At 34.1% G+C, this 14,619-nt stretch overlaps 1 protein-coding gene across 1 annotated transcript in view; it reads left to right on the top strand.

Moving 5' to 3' along the window:
- Positions 1 to 14,619, top strand: part of Zfhx4 (zinc finger homeobox 4) — a 180,020-nt gene that overhangs the window by 78,822 nt on the left and 86,579 nt on the right. The gene's annotated exons all lie outside the window — the stretch shown is intronic.

Raw genomic sequence — 14,619 nt, 5'->3', positions numbered from 1 at the left:
CCCTGTGAGAAAGATCTAACTTTCTACCTCCCATCATCGGTCTTTTATTTTGCTCTTTATTTATATTTTGCTTGTCTCATAAAAGAAAAACCATTTAAGCTTGTGTGTCTCATTTATTTCACTTAACTGATATTATATCCTCAAGGTGCACTTTTAAGTCTCCTACTTCTCCAAGGGAATTAAAAGAATTGCCACTGTAAAGTGAAGACTAGCTACTGTCCATTTGGGAGAAGACATTTGAAAGGCAAAGTGCTACGATCTTTGCTCTGGAAATACCATCACCCGAAGATCTGTCCTTCATTCTTTTCTGCTTTAAGGTTCTTGATCTAAGGATTTCTCAGTACTCCTTTCTGGATCTCTTTGTTGTTCTTCTCTTGATTTTTGTGTCATGGGACACCCAGGAATGGAGGATGAGAAATAATTCTTTTATTTCTCTTCTTCCTGTGCCGCTTTCCTCATCAGGGCCCAACTCTAAACTATGTTTTGGGTTTCTGGAAACTAAGACTATAGCAATAAGATCATAGATGAGACAGACAGTGTAGTTAGAATTATTAACAGTTGAATAAAAAGATAAAGAAAGTGATTGAATTTTACATAAGGTAATGGTTGTAAATAGGCATATTTTAGGGAAAGCATAAATATTGTAGATGGCTGGTAATAGATGAATTTTCTATATTTCTAAGAAATATTAACTTACAAAGGTTGAGCAATTTAAACCATATGTCCAATTACAGTTGTTATTAATAATTATACATGTTGTAAACTTTCTGATTTTTTCTTTTATTGTGTTTATTGGTACATTTTAGGTATACAGTACATTTACATTCATTATTAGGATCTTGTACCTTTATATGGTAGGTCTTGGTTCTCAGTTTTTTCCCCTTGTCCGTGCCCTCCCTTCACCCCCCCATTAATTTTCTGTTTTAGAAGTGACTATAAGGGTAAGCCACCATTTAAAGATACATAATTGGATCATATTAATTTTTATGTGTTTGAAATAGGGCAGCTAAACATTATATTCATATGTTCATTACCTTTATCATTTATTTCTCTTGTTATGTGGTTTGGAGTAACATTAACAAGGTGGAGGAAACAATGTTTGGAGCATTCAGAACACAACAGGGAATTTCTTAACATCAGTCAGATCCTATATATAAATAGTATAAACTCATATATTTTATAAAAGATTTTAGAGAAATTTTAAAGGGATAAAATGTTCAAAACTTTAAACAGTTTGTTAAGGGAAGTTGTCAATGGAATCAAACAAATTTTAAAGATAACTAAGGAGCATTTATATTTTTCTAGAGGTTGAGAGATTGTGTGTGTGTGTGTGTGTGTGTGTGTGTGTGTGTGTTTGTGTGTGTGCTAGTCGGTTCTCTAGTTCCTCAGACCTGCTGGGTTTACAATTAATGCTCATTTTCATCTTGAAATTATCTCCTTTATGCATGGATAATTAAGCATTGGTTCATGCTTATGAAGGAAAATGATAAAAACTTTATCCTTGTGCGTTTTTAAAGACAACAGTCTTGGCAAATCTAAGCCACTCAATGATCTATTCAGAGGTTTGGGTGTAAAAGATGTATCACTCGAGGTTTATTTTACTCCCATTTACATTCAAGTGTGGAGAGAGGGATTGTTCCACGAGGGTCAATACTCTCAATGTCCATTCTGACCACTCAAACTGGTTTTCTCAAAGGCTGGATTTCTGGACGTTTGCCCCTATTTCTGATCAACTTTTAGTTTGATTTTGCCATTCTTTTTTAAATCTAATATTAATATTATGTAACATTTGGGGGTTATATTATTAAAGGAAAAGTCTTTCCTTTCAGTCTGTGAGGTAAGCCGTGCTTGTCTATTGTTCCAGCTTTCTGGGTTTCTTCACAATGGGTTCCAGACCTAGGTTAATTAACAACTCTGTTAACACCTCCTTGAGCACACTTAGTTCAAATATAGCCTGCTGAGACATTATTTCTTAAAAGGTGAAGACTAATGACCCAACTTTCAGACACTAACTTTCAGAGGCCAGTTTTCAATCTTGTAAAAAATTTAAGTCAAGGAAGCTCAACATAGAAAGTCATGAGCTATCATAAAATACTATTGCGGATATAGTTTGTTGAAATTGCCTGGGCACTTGGTAACCTAAAATACAAGTTAATAGTAATTCCACCTCATTTACTTCTGTTAAGGTATTTGAAAGTTATGCTTAGTAGACCATAAAAATTATACCTTAAGACACTACTTAAATACAATAATAAAGCCTTTTGCAAAGTTCTACCAGAAAGTCAATTAAAAATTATTATGTTAACCAAACCTCACATATTTTTCTGTATGAAAACTTTGGATTATATAAAATTGTAGATGAGCCAAAGTTCTTAAAATTAATTAATTATAGAGGCTATAGTTTAGTTGATGACTTTTTTGGTAATTTGGATGGTAAATATTTAAATATACTTTTACTCATATTAATTAATATGCCATATGAGTAGGTTACTATATCTTAAATGAAATACATTTATCTTCTCCAATAAACAATCTTGGATTATAATCCCAGGGGAAATCACCTCTAGAAGGCCTGAGACCAAAATTGGGCAGTAATTTAAAATATAATATGATGTCAGTGTTCTATATTATAATTTAATATTGAGAAATTAGACTGTCACAAAAAGAGAAACAGAACAGATTATTTTATAACTATTTCCAAGTGGACTACTATTAGGTAGTTAGTATAACTATTAATAAAAAGATGAGTAAACTGAGACAGTGGTTACAAATATCACTCAAGAGCCCAGTGCTATTCGTTAAGGAAGCAGCATCTAAGCCTTCGTCCGTCCCACTACAAAAATCTACGCTTTCATCTATTTCACAGTAGATATGTGGAATGATCATACAGCAAAAGTGAAACAAAGGCAGGAAACTATTCCTGGCATATCTAATATCCTCCAGTAATAGAAGGAGTTCCGAGAACATGAGGAGTGTTAAAAGTATTATATATAAATAGGAAGTAAGTTTGGAGGCGATTTTAATCACGTAATGCAGTACCACTAAATTTCCTAGAAATCTTGAACAAGTGTTAAAGAGAAGAGGTTGAAAATTGATCATTTAGCCCAACAGATGTCAAAAGTTTTGTTCAGGTAATTGGGCTTTTTGTTAAGAAATAGCCTTTAATGTCTTAATGCTTGGTTCTAGCAAATATCATAGCATTTCTTTTCTCTAGTTTTAATATGATTTGCCAGTGGGTGGCTACTGAGAACTTAATCAAGTCAACACATTTATGTGGGCATCATCTGAATTAACAATTATTCAAAAGTTGCTTCAGCCTGAACATTTAAAGTAATCTCTTTCATGACACACAGACATGGCTTTGATTATTATCTCACATGTAATTTATTTATTTTTTTAATGTATTTAATTTTTTCCTATTTGAGTTTATTGGTACATTTTAGGTATACAGTACAGTTACATTCATCATTGGGATCTTGTACCTTTACATGACAGATCTTGGTTCTCATTTTTTCCCCTCGTCCCTGATCTCACATGTAATTTAAATAATGAGTTGTTTTTAGAAAATATCTAGTTATTGTGTAAAAAGTAAAAATACTACTATGTTCATGGCCATGGGATGTGGATAGTACTGAATGTCTATATTATTGGTTATCAATAATGAACATTTCATGGGATTTGTAGACGTTACAAGCATTTATAGATTTAATATAACAATGAATTTATTAATTATTTTCCTCTTTCCATTTCTATATGGAATAGAAACTAGCTAGTAAAATAATCCAGAAATTAGTATTTTGAAAACATAATTATTTAGTGATTAAAGTGTTCATAATAATTCTTTAAAAGTATTTTCAGATGCAAAAGGTGAAAGCAGTTTTTACTACTTTTCAATTACTATTGAAAAGAATAATTTATTATCTCAGTAAAATTAAACTATTCTTGAGAGAAAGAGAGAGAGTCTACAACATGCTTTTTGTCCTACAAAGGTTTTGAAAAATGTCAACTGTTTAACTAATATAGTTTTATTTCCCCTAATTCTTATATATTCCCAATTAAACCCCAGCAAAAACAAGCTGCTAAGAGTCATCATTTGTATCTCTACAGGTGCAAATTGCCAATTTTGAATGTGATCCTAATATATACCTAAATAGTACAAACAAACTTAATGAATAATAGAAATGAATGAAGTGCCCCAGAAATATATAAAGGTTTTTCTTATTATTTAGATTTCTTTAAAAGATAATTATAAAACAAAACTAGTAACAATGTGAGATAATGTGAGTTTTTAAAACAGAAATGAAATGTATGATAAAAGTAACAAAAGAGTACGCTTTCTCACTTTGTCATTTATTTCTCTCATAAAAATTTTGTGTGTGCGCGTGTGTGTCAGAGCATGATATACTATGACATATACATAGATTTCAATCAGAATGTCTTAAGCTTGCATCCCACCTTTATTACAAGTTAGGTGACAATAGATATCTTTGTTTCAGAGTCTCAGGTTTCTCATCATTAAAGTGGAGATTAAATGAGGTAATGTAGAAGTTCCTTAAATCACCTTACATTTCTTCAGTGAAAATTAGTTCTACTCCTTCCATGTCTTGCTACTTGCGTGAACATTATGTTAAATTTCTGCATTGCAGAAACAGTTAAGATGAATATAATCATTATTTACTACAAATATATACTGATTAAAAATAAAAAATAAATTATTTTGATAAACTATCTTTTCCCCCCAGTTTTATTCTAACAAATAGTAAATATAGTTTAGGTCTTCTTGTTGGCTGGTCTCTCCTATGTAGAAACCATTCTCATTCTAGCACACACTAAAATGTTGCTAAGTAAAAATTAGTATATGTGAGCATTAAACATTTCTTAGACAGCAGTCAGAGATGTATGAAAGATAGGAATGGAAAGAAAATGTATTGGATACCTGCACATAACATCATATGCATTACTACCTGACTTAATCCTATCAGAAATAGATGAAGAATGTTTCATATTTCAGAAGAATTAGTCATATTTTATAAAATAAATCAAGTCTTCAAGGAATTACATAACTTACAAAAGACAAATAGGTTGTGAATGATGACGTACAAATAAAATCTCTTGAAAACTTGTTCTTCCAAAATCCAGCATATTATCTGTTTTTACTGAACTTCTTTTCTAAACACAAGCACACTGGTAGTTACTGACGTGTTCTCTAGATATGGCATTTTATAAGATGAATTGAAGCCGGGGACTTAGCTTGGTGGTTCCGCCACCTGTCTTGAAAGTGTAAGGAGTTCGATCCCCAGTACCAAAAAAATATATACTAAGATGAACTGAACATTTTTGGAATAAATAAGGCATGTGTGTACATAAAAAATTAGAGAATAAGGGTTTTTTATTTCAAAAGAGGAAAAGGATATTTCTGGTTGCATCAATAAAGAAAGCCTCTTCTGTAGTCTTGGACTTTAATAGGTAGACTATGGGTGTGTCCACATAGGAAGTTTGGAAAGAGTAGAAAAGAAAGAGTATGAACAATGACATGAGAGAAGTAAGTAACTTACAGGCATTGATTTGATTTTTCTAGAACAGAGAGAGGAACAATGAAATGATCAGAAAAAATATGAAAGCATGAATGCTTTATAAATGCTTTTGAGAAATATTTTAATGGACATCCGGGTGCATTCAGGGTTTGCTCACAGGACTGACAAGATTTAGGGAAGATGTTAATGGTAGTACATAGCAATAATGCAAGCTGTGATGCTAAGTACTCACCTAGTGATTACAGTCAGGCAGGCCATATAAAGAATGGTCAGAGTAGTCACAGTGAGAAGTCAGCTGTTTTGGAAGAGCTCAATGGAGTGAAGAGAAAGAGATAGTTGAAAGCAACATTAGATCAGGAAAACACAGTGCTTAAAACCATTAGAGTCCTGAACCAGGGGAGAGGAAAGAATCTAAAGTGACATTTACATTTCTGTTTTGTATCATCATCAGAAATGAGGGCAGCGAGGAGAGGCAGAGGCAGAATAAAGGAATGATGATGAACTCATAATTAAATTTGCAGACTTTGGACAACAGTGAAAGTTCCAGATGGAGACACATTTGGGGATGTTAGATGCGTGGTACAGGTTTGAGGGAAAAGGTTGTTGTTAGGAATCTTTTTTTTTTTTTTTTTTTGGTTAGGAATCTTAATTTGTGAGTGATCTACATCCAGGAGACAAAGCAAAGTAAGTGAAAAGTTAAATGATGTAGGGAGAATTGATCTCAAAGAACAAAGAGCATAAGTAAAACATCTATGCTTATCTATCAAGATAATGAAAGACAAAATAGAAACAATCAGAAACAAAGGAAATGAAGAAGTTTTTTACTCTAAGGCTGAAAGTACAAGATATTTTAAGAAAGTTGTGGTCAATGATGTCAAATAATGTAGGTAATCAATAGCACAAGTGATCTCTCCAAAAGTCTCAGTGTTGCACAGGAAGCATAATTTTTTTTTCATATTTGTGTCCTCATTTCAATAAACTTTGCGCGATTTTCCCTGCTACCTTAGAATTTCGTAAGTTTTCTATTGGAAAATATTCACTTGGTTCTACTTCTGGAGTCAAGTGTCACTTGATTTCATTCTCATTGCCAATTTGTGCATCAATGTTTACCGACTAAGTACATAGAGCAAGTATCTTAAAAGTTGGTTTTCAAACATTTCAAAACACTGAGTAGTTTACATCCATTACATTTTTTCTGCTATTTTATTAGTATTTATGACTTCGGGGGGTTGCTGCAGTTGTTGAAATTACCTCTTAGCAAAGTCTTTGTGAGTTGAAACTGGAGTAATGGGGCTGGGGATGTGGCTCAGAGGTAAAGCGCTTGCCTAGCATGCAGGAGGCCTGGGTTCAATGCCCAATACTAGAAACTTAGCATCAGAAACCCATGGGCAGCAGCTGTCACACGTTTCTACTATCTTAGCTCTGTAAACCAGTGCTGTAATGACCAAAATTAAGTCTGGAGAGGCAGAATAGAGACTGATCTTTTATTATCATCCTACCAGGCAAATGGGTCCTTTAAGCTTCTCACAACTCTTTGTAAAGCTTTCCTGGACCTGAGTCAACATGGGTTCTGTTAAAAAGATCATTGTTAAAAAACAATTGGATTTTTCTACAACTAATATCAAAGTCTACCTAGACATCCCACAGGCGTCTCAAATTCAGTGTCTAAAATAGAGCATATCCTTTTCCCCAACTTGTTTACATAATTGCTTCTCCATCTCTGTCAGTGGCAACATCCTCCATGCGCTTGCCCGAGCTAGAAACCAGACAGTTGTTTTCACTCTTTTTTCTGTTGCTTTATACTATACTCATTCTATCAATTGAGAAGCTTCATCAAATATTAAGTCCCGATTAACTCTAACATCTGTTAGGTCTTCTACTCGCTTGCTTGAAAATAGTTGTGTTGTAGCCTACTATTTTCTTCTTAATCATATTTATTGAACATATTGCTATATTGGGAATTATGATAAAATAATGACATAGGAAGATAAAATAATGAATAGTAAAGAATTAGTCCATTGCCTTCATGAAATTTTCAGAGTGGTGGGAAGACAAACATCTATCAATCAGTTAATTATGCTAATATTTAATTGATCATGGGATAAATGTTCCAAAAAAATTATAGCACGCAGGAGGAGAAACAGGAAAGATTTCTTAATTAAAAAAAAAAAAAAAAGAAACTTTCTTTGGGCATGGTGGCCCATGCCTATAATCCCAGCACTCAGCACTGGGGAGGCTGAGGCAGGAGGATGTCTGTGAGTTCAAGGCCATCTTGGGCTATATAGTAAGTTCAAGATCAGCCTGAACTACAAAGTGAGACCCTGTTTCAAAATACCAAAAGTAAATTAATTTAAAAGATACTCAAGGTCAAAGACCTCAGCTTAGAGAAAAAATAGGTTTAGACAGGCAAAGAGAAGAAGAAAACAAAATAAGGCTAAAAAAATTTTGGAGGTTTTAACTTGGAATGAACTTTTCACTTGGAAGATCTGATGTCAGGATGGTTTGGGTAAAAGTGAGGAGGATTTGGGACCTGAAACTTGACTGGGATTGAAACCATCCTCATATCATCATGTATATATCCTTGGACATGAAGATCATATACTCTATTTTTTTTTAAACAGAGTCTCACTAAGTAGTTCAGGCTGGCCTCAAACTCACAGGGATCCTCTTGCCTCAGCTTCCTGAATGCTGGGATTACAGAAGTGCACCACCATATCCGGAAAAAGATCATATACTTGATCCAAATGGAAATATATATTTTTCCATATAGTCATATATCACTCTGCTTAAATATAGTCAGTCACTCTAGTTAGAGACATTTTTCTAAACTTTAAATTTTATCCTAAAAGAAAAAGGAAAGTTTGGTAGGATATTTAGTAGGAATATAAATTTATCAGAATAACATACTTGAATAGTATCTTCCTCCACACATCTGCCCTCTCTGTCTACTTTTTCCTCCTACATTTTTCTTTATAGCTCTTACTACTTCCTGAAATTACCTATTTGTTTTTTGTTTGTTTGCTTTTTCCTTTCTTAACTTTAGGCTCTGTGAGGGCAGGGAGTTTGTTAATTCATTAATGTAATTCAAGTTACTAGAACAATACACAACACATACCACATGGTCCACAAATCATTAAATTTTTTCCAGCTGTTTTTGTTTGTTTGTTTTTAAAAAATGTATTAGTGCCCTTTTGACACACATAATGATCACATTTATCACAGGGAATTTGTATCTGTACATAATATATCTTAATTTTCCTTCCTTTGCCTTCAATCCTTCTTCCTCTCTCCCTTCACAAAATTTTATTTCTGTATTTCTTCCTTCCATCCTCTTTGTTTTTATTTCCCTATTCCCTAACCCCCATCTCCCTTCCCTTTTTTTTGTGTGTGTGTGTTTTTGTTTTTTTTTTTTTTGAGACAGCGTCTCACTACATAGTTGAGACTCACCTGGAATTCACTATGTAGCCCAGGCTGGTCTCAAACTCACAGCGATCCTTCTGCCTCAGCCTCCCGAGTGCTGGGATTACAGGCATGAGACACCATGCCTGGTCTCCCTTCCCAATTGAACATTTGAGTTAATGGCAAGAGATAGTGACAAAAATTGGAAAAATTTGCATAAATAGAAGGCATATTTAAGATACAGTGATAATTTAGATAATAGCAGTAAGGAAAAAGAATCAGAGATGAGTTCGAGATTTCTGATAAGCCACTTAAGTGAGTTTGAGGTGCCCGTGACTCAAAGGCGTGCAGAAGGCATATGGTATAATGGTTGAAAATCCAAGTGTTCAACCTGAATCTATCACTTACTTATGCTGTAACCATGAGCAAGTTGCTTTACATTACATACCTTGATTCCTTCATCCCTAAAATGGAAGGTAAGATTAGTACCTGTGTTGAAGACTATGCTGTGGGAGCTCATGAAGGGATGTGTGTAAAGCATTTAAAATGGTGCCTAATGCATAAAAATAAATGCAATACAAGTTAGTTACTATGAGAAAGAATGTGGAATGAATAAGAGGAGAAGCAGTTCATTCATGTAGTTGTTCAGTTTTGGTTGCTATAAGTCATCCAGCAGATATGTGTGGATAGCATTTGTAGCAAATTTTTTCAGATCTGAGAGCTGAGTCAAAGAAAGAAACTGGGGAGTCATCTGTGTATGAGTAATTGGATTCACAAAGGACATTTAGTACTGCTATCCAGGACACAAATGCACAGCTAATGGTGGAGGAAGAAGACAAAGAAGCAAGATCGGGAGAGTTGTGGCAAAAGCCAAAGGCCAAAGGCGGAAGTGCAGTGAATAGTACAAATATTTCTCTTTGGACAGCAGGAAAAGCAAGAGCCATACTTTCAGAGTGCTCTCCAGTGTAGGCAACACAGGACCACAGGGGTCATCCTGAACATGAAGGCTAATCTCAGTTTACTACTACTTAACATATTTCAGAGACTCCCCCAATTTTTGTGCCTACTTATTCAAATTATTTCATATCTGTATCCTCTGCCTTTTTTTCCTTATGTATCACATACGCCACATCTTCTATTCCTTTGTATGCTATCCATGTTGTTCTGTCTGCCTTGGCTGCCCTCATACGTGTGTCTGAGAGAACTGTCAGACCTACTGATACCATATATCTATCAGAAAGATGGATGCATTGGCTCTTTGAGGAAATGGTATCCAGAGATACTTTTCCTCCACTCCATACTTCGTCTTTCTCTCCTGGGGAAATCTTATCACATGCAGTTACATTTGTTCACTTTGTTTCCTTAGTCTCTTAGGCTTGGAACATCCTTAGGGAGTTTTGTGGTTTGCTGGAATCTTCAGTGCTGGTCTAGTCCTGGTTTTGTATGCACTTAGTGCTTATGGAAGTGAGGAATGATGAAAAAATGGATCATATTAACTTCTCAAACTCCACATAACCATTTCAAATTCACTTCCACAACCTAAAAAATTTTTAGGTAAGGCAGATTCAAGTTCAAACATACTGTATTCAGATATGTTCATAAGAAATCCAGATAAACAGGAGTAGGCCAAGTTGATCCATAGGGTTATTGGATGTTTTAAGATCTCACAAAATCAATACCCAAATCTCTAATATCTTTTTTGTATAACTATAATTACCAAGTTTGATTCACCTATCATCCATATCTTTATGTAAGTAAATTCAATTCTTAGGTGCTTGTCGTTTGGAGGTCAAAATAAAAGTAGTCCTCAGAACCATAGTACTTTTGAGGGTGATCAAAAGACATATAGGCAAGATAATCTACCAGTTGAAGAAGAATAGAGCCCTCATATTCTATGTTAAATCTGGAAAAATAAATATTAATTTAATATTTGGCTTTAAAAATGATTTTTGTCAGTAGATTACTTCATTACTCTGTAGAAAACATGGACTTCCCTTAAAGAACCAAGTAGTCGCATTTGATTGTCTAATTTGTTTTATCTTTACTTTTAAATTTCTATCTTTTACCATGGATTAGAAATGGCATTTTGAACTTTTATTAGGACCAGAAGAAAATCATATCCTCTCTTTCTCAGATGCATCATTTCATATTTCAAAGTAGAATAATATGATAGCAAAAAATTATGTTTTCATCTGGAAGACATGGCAGTATCAGCTATTCAGCAAGACTAAGAATTTTCTTCTCTCTTCCAAAGTGGCCCATTTGGGATCAGAATGAAAACACTGGGTGTTTCTCTAGATTAGACTCTCTTTCAGATTCTGTAATTGAAGTTGATCATCTGAAAATTAACAGAGAATAATGTGGTTTTTAAAAATTGTAATGATGAGTACTTGTTATGGCATTGAGGGCCCTTTGTCTGAAATGGCACATATTTGGTAGTATAATATCTGTGCTTCTTGCTTATGACAGATAACTACGAGATTACTGAAAAAAATATTTTGAAGTAGTGTCATATGTCCTTTGAAAGAAATGTGTGATTCTGCTAATTGGATTTTCTCTAGTTTTTAATCTTTGCGTATTTCATTGATATTTAAAAATTGTCATTAAATTTAAAGAATACTTCTAACCATTCTGATGGACACAAATACATCTGTCTTATTTCAGATCTACCCTATTTTAGATGTTTCCTGATTTTTGAGGCAATGATTCAATTTCATTCTTCTGAATTATAACTAAGGGGCTTAATTATCGCTATTTTTCTGTGAAATGGAAGAATGAGAAAAGATGTAAGAACCAAAAGGAGATAAAGGAAAACACACACTGTAAGAGAAATACTTCACAGCAAAAAAAAAAAAAACTCAAACTATGAGTCCACTTTCTTATAAAAGTCAGAATTTAAATTCATGATTTTCTAAAACACAAATATGATACATATATACATATATATAGCATTTATTAAAAGCTATGGAATAATTTCATAATTTGAATTAGTTTTTACAAGACATAGCCTTCCACATCTGCAGGTTACACCAACCCAAATCATATGCTTTAAAATTGTATTTATACAGACCATGTACAGATTATTTCCATTATTCCCTAAACAATACAGTGGAACAACTATTTCTGCAGCGTTAAGTAATGTAGAATTTATTTAAAGTGCTTGAGAGGATGTGGATAGGTTATTTGCAAATACCAGGCCACTATATACAAAAGGCTTGAGCATCTATGGATTTTAGTGTTTGAGGGGAGTCCTAAAACCAGCACCCCAGGAATACAAAGGAATGAATGTAATAAATTTGAAAAGATTTTTGTAGTTCACATATTCTGTCTAAATAGTAATGGCTGTATTTTAGAGATATATAAAACATATTAACAAAGTACCAAAAGCTTACATTCTTACACCTTTCATTTTTAAGCTACAAAAGATTACAAATGATAGTGGCAACCAATTCTCCATGGAAACAATAAGAATATTTGCGCAACTTAAGCCATGTCAGTCAAATAGGATGTTTCCTGCTAGAATTTTATGTCATTAGGTAGAGTAAATAATTTTAACTTGATTAGCACTTCATAAAAGGGAAGGGTATAGGCTGCAGGACTATGAATAGGTATGTGAAATAGATAGTGTGAAAAATGTGAAGGTAGTTACGTTTAAATGCAGAAATTCAGGCAAGAATGCAGCTGCTGCTTGATAACTTACTAGAAAATTTTTTTTGTTATTACCGTACTCCAAACTACTAATGAGAAACATTTTTTAAAGATTTGAGATTGTGTAAATGTTTTGTACCTAGAACTGATGAAAGTAATTGGTAAACTGCTTAATCAAGTCCCACTTGGAAGTGAATGGGAACCGGAGGATAGAAATGTAGGCTGGGTAAGTAACCCAACAAGTCAGTGGAGTTCTCTTTACAGAAAGAAACAAAGATAGCAGTAATTAATGACCCTGACTCTGTGCCAAAAAAGCTTTCTTCTGACAACTCCAACTTAATTAAAACTTAAGACATTTCAATAGCTTCAGAAAGCCCCTGATGGGGTGAACTCTTGCAGACTCGTGAGAAAATTTTGTAAATTAAAGGAAAAGATGTGTGTTACCACTAGTGCCATGGCTCTAATCCCTGACAGTCAAAGAATCTATTTAACCCAAGTCTTTTCTTTTAACCAGCTCACACCTGCAGGCTTCCTGGCACTTCCTCTGCACCAGAGAAGGCAGTTTTTGTATTTTTACGGAAGATCAGATAATAGGAGCCTTGCTGTTCCTTTTGTTTTTGTGCATTGTTCATTAGCCTGTGAGTGTTACAGGCACACTTGATATGCTTGGCTTGCTCTGGAGTAGAGCATCGCCTGAAAGCTTTCGGTGGCACAACACAGGGTGAAGATGGGTTGGCGGTAAAAGTAAGGTTTTGTGTGTGTGTTTTTTCTAAATGAGAAAGTGGCTCAAATTAAAACTCACAGTTGATGGGGCAGCCTGAATGGCTGTGGCCTGCTGTTCTTAACACAGTGGAGTGACAAGAAACGAGGTTCTGTGAGATAAAGTGCAGATTTGAGACACATGGAAATGCGTTGTTAAATAGGACTCACTCCTTTTATTGATACCATTTTTAATTCCTTTGAGTCAACATTCAGAAAGTTTCCCAGTAGGTGTGGAAAGGAGGCAGACTGCCCTACAAAGAAAATCACATCGTGATCTACTTTTTAATAAATATATCCAAGATTCAAATCTTAGAAAGGACAAGGATGAATACTAATTGGGATGAAGGTTATGCAATTTACATGAGAATGAAAAGGTTTGATTTCTCCTCCCTTTCTTCTGGAAAGTGTTTTGGAGTGTTGTAATAGCAAATACCACCCCCTGTAAACCACATGATAGACTCTCTCACAGACACACTCTGTGTCCTGTGGCTTCAGGCAAACCTAGTTGCTGAGACTAGAAACAGTTCATTTTTGGACCATGGCTTCCTTTTTGGACCCAACTTGGGGTTGGTGTGTTTTGGCAAAAAAATGTTTCTGATTAGATGCAGGCTGGTTATCTTTTTAAGTGTAAATACTAAGGAAAGAAAAGCTTGTCTTCAGGTATGCAACAATAACATTTTTTGAGTCTTTTGGCTCTTTATTTTCCAAGGTTAATTATGCAGAAATTGCTTTTTTGCAGGTGACCAGCCATAATTTATTTGAGCTATGCTGAGCCTCTTTGTTTGGGAGAGAGATCAGAAACTTACCCCTTTATAAAAATGCTGGAAATGAGCCTTTAGAACAGAATATCACTTCACTCGATTAAAATAAAATACTAAAGCTTCTGTCCATGAGCATTAACCAAATATAATGTATGAGTCCTGTCTTTTGGTGTTTGGAAAGGCTCACCAGCTAGTTACTCTTTTCTCACTAACCACTTTCAGATGCTAAAAGCAAAGGCAGTGGGGGAGGAAAAGTAGAAATCAACATGTTTGATCCTATATATAAAATTTTTTTGTTTGTTTGAATTTCAGTATACTAACCCTTATCCGACTAATCTAAGAACAAATAAATACCACCTGTGCCCATTTGTGTATTTTTTAAAAGAAGCACATGAAAATATTTTAATGAATAACTAAAACTCATATAGTTTATAGTGAATCACAGTTATTAATATGTTTTCCTCTTTGTTGCTATTCTTATTTGGAGAGTTTGCTTGTTTGAATGGAATTGAACT

Source organism: Fukomys damarensis, unplaced genomic scaffold, assembly GCF_012274545.1.
Source record: "Fukomys damarensis isolate Sample0158 unplaced genomic scaffold, DMR_v1.0_HiC HiC_scaffold_5, whole genome shotgun sequence".
Lineage (NCBI taxonomy): Eukaryota > Metazoa > Chordata > Mammalia > Rodentia > Bathyergidae > Fukomys > Fukomys damarensis.
The sequence above is the reverse complement of the archived record's forward strand: the minus strand, read 5'-3'. Positions and strand labels throughout refer to the sequence as shown.